Source organism: Triticum urartu, chromosome 2A (genome assembly GCF_056163025.1).
Source record: "Triticum urartu cultivar PI428250 chromosome 2A, HENAU_Tu73, whole genome shotgun sequence".
NCBI lineage: Eukaryota > Viridiplantae > Streptophyta > Magnoliopsida > Poales > Poaceae > Triticum > Triticum urartu.
In genome coordinates, this window is record NC_141874.1 from 552,354,628 (window position 1) to 552,359,633 (window position 5,006).

The window sequence follows — 5,006 nt, forward strand, 5'->3', positions numbered from 1 at the left end:
TGTTTTTCTTGATTTCTACCTTTGTCAATTTCCGCATTACGAAGAGCTTGGGAATCGTTTCCGTTATCCCTTGCATATCATAGTTCATCATGAAGTTCTACTAACTTGGTGATGGTGACTAGAGAATTCTGTCAATTACTATATTATCTGGAAGATTAACTCCCACTTGATTCAAGCGATTGTAGTATCGAGACAATCTGAGCACATGCTCAATAGTTGAGCGATTCTCCTCCATCTTTTAGCTACAGAACTTGTTGGAGACTTCATATCTCTCAATTCGGGTATTTGCTTGAAATATTAACTTCAACTCCTGGAACATCTCATATGGTCCATGACGTTCAAAACGTCTTTGAAGTCCCGATTCTAAGCCGTTAAGCATGGTGCACTAAACTATCAAGTAGTCATCATATTGAGCTAGCCAAACGTCTGCTCCTACAATAGGTCTGTCACCTAGCGGTGCATCAAGGACATAATTCTTCTGTGCAGCAATGAGGATAAACCTCAGATCACGGATCCAATCCGCATCATTGCTACTAACATCTTTAAACACAATTTTCTCTAGGAACATATCAAAATAAACATATGAAAGCAACAACGCGAGCTATTGATCTACAACATAGATATGCTAATACTACCAGGACTAAGTTCATGATAAATTAAAGTTCAATTAATCATATTACTTAAGAACTCCCACTTAGATAGACATCCCTCTAATCCTCTAAGTGATTACGTGATCCAAATCAACTAAACCATGTCCAATCATCACGTGAGATGGATTAGTCTTCAATGGTGAACATCATTATGTTGATCATATCTACTATATGATTCACGCTCGACCTTTCGGTCTCCGTGTTCCGAGGCCATATCTGCATATGCTAGGCTCGTCAAGTATAACCCGAGTATTCTGCGTGTGCAAAACTGGCTTGCACCCGTTGTAGATGGATGTAGAGCTTATCACACCCGATCATCACGTGGTGTCTGGGCACGACGAACTTTGGCAACGGTGCATACTCAGGGAGAACACTTCTTGATAATTTAGTGAGAGATCATCTTATAATGCTACCGTCAATCAAAGCAAGATAAGATGCATAAAGGATAAACATCACATGCAATCAATATAAGTGATATGATATGGCCATCATCATCTTGTGCCTGTGATCTCCATCTCCGAAGCACCGTCATGATCACCATCGTCACCGGCGCGACACCTTGATCTCCATCGTAGCATCGTTGTCATCTCGCCAATCTTATGCTTCCACGACTATCGCTACCGTTTAGTGATAAAGTAAAGCATTACAGCGCGATTGCATTGCATACAATAAAGCGACAACCATATGGCTCCTGCCAGTTGCCGATAACTCGGTTACAAAACATGATCATCTCATACAATAAAATTTAGCATCATGCCTTGACCATATCACATCACAACATGCCCTGCAAAAACAAGTTAGACGTCCTCTACTTTGTTGTTGCAAGTTTTACGTGGCTGCTACAGGCTTAAGTAAGAACCAATCTCACCTACGCATCAAAACCACAACGATAGTTTGTCAATTTGACTCCGTTTTAACCTTCGCAAGGACCGGGCGTAGCCACACTCGGTTCAACTAAAGTTGGAGAGACTGTCGCCCGCAAGCCACCTATGTGCAAAGCACGTCGGGAGAACTGGTCTCGCGTAAGCGTACGCGTAATGTCGGTCCGGGTCGTCTCGTCCAACAATACCGCCGAACCAAAGTATGACATGCTGGTAGGCAGTATGAATTATATCGCCCACAACTCACTTGTGTTCTACTCATGCATATAACATCAAACCATAAAACCTAGGCTCTGATGCCACTGTTGGGTAACGTAGTAATTTCAAAAAAATTCCTACGCACACGCAAGATCATGGTGATGCATAGCAACAAGAGGGGAGAGTATGATCTATGTACCCTTGTAGATCGCAACGGAAGCGTTGACACAACGTAGAGGAAGTAGTCGTACGTCTTCCCGATCTGATCGATCCAAGCACCGTTACTCCGGCACCTCCGAGTTCTTAGCACACGTACAGCTCGATGACGCTCCCTGGGCTCCGATCCAGCAAAGCGTCGGGGAAGAGTTCCGTCAGCACGACGGCGTGGTGACGATGATGATGTTCTACCGGCGCAGGGCTTCGCCCAAGCACTGCAACGATATGACCGAGGTGGAATATGGTGGAGGGGGGCACCGCACACGGCTAAGGAACGATCACGAGGATCAACTTGTGTCTATGGGGTGCCCCTTGCCTCAGTATATAAAGGATGGAGGAGGAGGAGGCCGGCCAAGGTTGGTGCGGCCAGGATGTGGAGTCCTACTAGGACTCCAAATCCTAGTAGGAGTCCACCAAGAGGGGAGGAAGGGAGAAGGAAGTGGAGGAGAAGGAGAGGTGGCCGGCCCCCCTTTCCCTAGTCCAATTCGGACTAGAGGGGAGGGGGGGCGCAGCAGCCCCTTGGCCCTTTCTCCTCTTCCCACTAAAGCCCATCAAGGCCCATTGCTTCTCCCGTAACTACCCGGTACTCCAAAAAATACCCGAATCACTCGGAACCTTTCCGATGTCCGAATATAGTCGTCCAATATATCAATCTTTACGTCTTGACCATTTCGAGACTCCTCGTCATGTCCCCGATCTCATCCGGGACTCCGAACTCCTTCGGTACATCAAAACTCATAAACTCATAATATAACTGTCATCGAAACCTTAAGCGTGCGGACCCTACGGGTTCGAGAACAATGTAGACATGACCGAGACACGTCTCTGGTCAATAACCAATAGCGGGACCTGGATGCCCATATTGGCTCCTACATATTCTACGAAGATCTTTATCGGTCAGACCGCATAACAACATACGTTGTTCCCTTTGTCATTGGTATGTTACTTGCCCGAGATTCGATCGTCGGTATCTTAATACCTAGTTCAATCTCGTTACCGGCAAGTCTCTTTACTCGTTCCGTAATACATCATCTCACAACTAACTCATTAGTTGCAATGCTTGCAAGGCTTATGTGATGTGCATTACCGAGAGGGCCCAGAGATACCTCTCCGACAATCGGAGTGACAAATCCTAATCTCGAAATACGCCAACCCAACATGTACCTTTGGAGACACCTGTAATGCTCCTTTATAATCACCCAGTTACGTTGTGACGTTTGGTAGCACCCAAAGTGTTCCTCCGGCAAACGGGAGTTGCATAATCTCATAGTCATAGGAACATGTATAAGTCATGAAGAAAGCAATAGCAATATACTAAACGATCGGGTGCTAAGCTAATGGAATGGGTCATGTCAATCACATCATTCTCCTAATGATGTGATCCCGTTAATCAAATAACAACTCTTTGTTTATGGTTAGGAAACATAACCATCTTTGATTAACGAGCTAGTCAAGTAGAGGCATACTAGCGAAACTCTGTTTGTCTATGTATTCACACATGTATTATGTTTCCGGTTAATACAATTCTAGCATGAATAATAAACATCTATCATGAAATAAGGAAATAAATAATAACTTTATTATTGCCTCTAGGGCATATTTCCTTCAGGGTAGGGCTAGCACCAAAGACACATCAAGAAACACCAAGCCGTGTGCCGGCAACCCCGTCCCCTCTAGTTTATCCTCCGTCATAGTTTTCGTAGTGCTTAGGCGAAGCCCTGCGGAGATTGTTCTTCACTAACACCGTCACCACGCCGTCGTGCTGTCGGAACTCATCTACTACTTCTCCCCTCTTGCTGGATCGAGAAGGCGAGGACGTCACTGAGCCGAACGTGTGCAGAACTCGGAGGTGCCGTGATTTCGGTACTTGGATCGGTCAGACGTGAAGACGTACGACTACATCAACCGCGTTGATATAACGCTTCCGTGAACGGTCTACGAGGGTATGTAGACAACACTCTCCCCTCTCGTTGCTATGCATCACCATGATCTTGCATGTGCGTAGGAAATTTTTTGAAATTACTACGTTCCCCAACAGTGGCATCCGAGCCTAGGTTTTATGCGTTGATGTTATGCACGAGTAGAACACAAGTGAGTTGTGGGCGATATAAGTCATACTGCTTACCAGCATGTCATACTTTGGTTCGGCGGTATTGTTGGATGAAGCGGCCCAGACCGACATTACGCGTACGCTTACGCGAGACTGGTTCTACCGACGTGCTTTGCACACAGGTGGCTGGCGGGTGTCAGTTTCTTCAACTTTAGTTGAACCAAGTGTGGCTACGCCCGGTCCTTGCGAAGGTGTAACGCCCTCGATGCGGCTATATCTCCCACGTGTCGAAGCACGACTTAGAGGCATAACCGCATTGAAAGCAATGTCGCAAGTGAGGTAATCTTCACACAACCCATGTAATACATAAGGGAAAGGGGTACATAGTTGGCTTACAATCACCACTTCACACAATACATAAATAAAGCATTACAATATCCAAATACAATCAAGGTCCGACTACGGAACCAAAATAAAAGAAGAACCCCAAATGCGACAAGGTCCCCTGATCGACCCCAACTGGGCTCCACTACTGATCAACTAGAACAAAACACCACAAAGGACAAGATCTTCATCGAGCTCCTCCTGAGCTTGGTTGCGTCATCTGCAAGGACTCATCGACACCTACAAACTGGTTTTGGAAGTATCTGTGAGTCACGGGGACTCAGCAATCTCACACCTCGCGATCAAGACTATTTAAGCTTATGGGTAAGGTAAAGGTATGAGGTGGAGCTGCAGCAAGCGACTAGCATATATGGTGGCTAACATACGCAAATGAGAGCGAGAAGAGAAGGCAAAGCACGGTCGAGAATCTATGATCAAGAAGTGATCCTAGAACAACCTACGTCAAACATAACTCCAACACCGTGTTCACTTCCCGGACTCCGCCGGAAAGAGACCATCATGGTTACACACGCGGTTGATGCATTTTTAATTAAGGTCAACTTCAAGTTTTCTACAACTGAACGTTAACAAATACCCATCTGCCCATAACCGCGGGCACGACTTTCG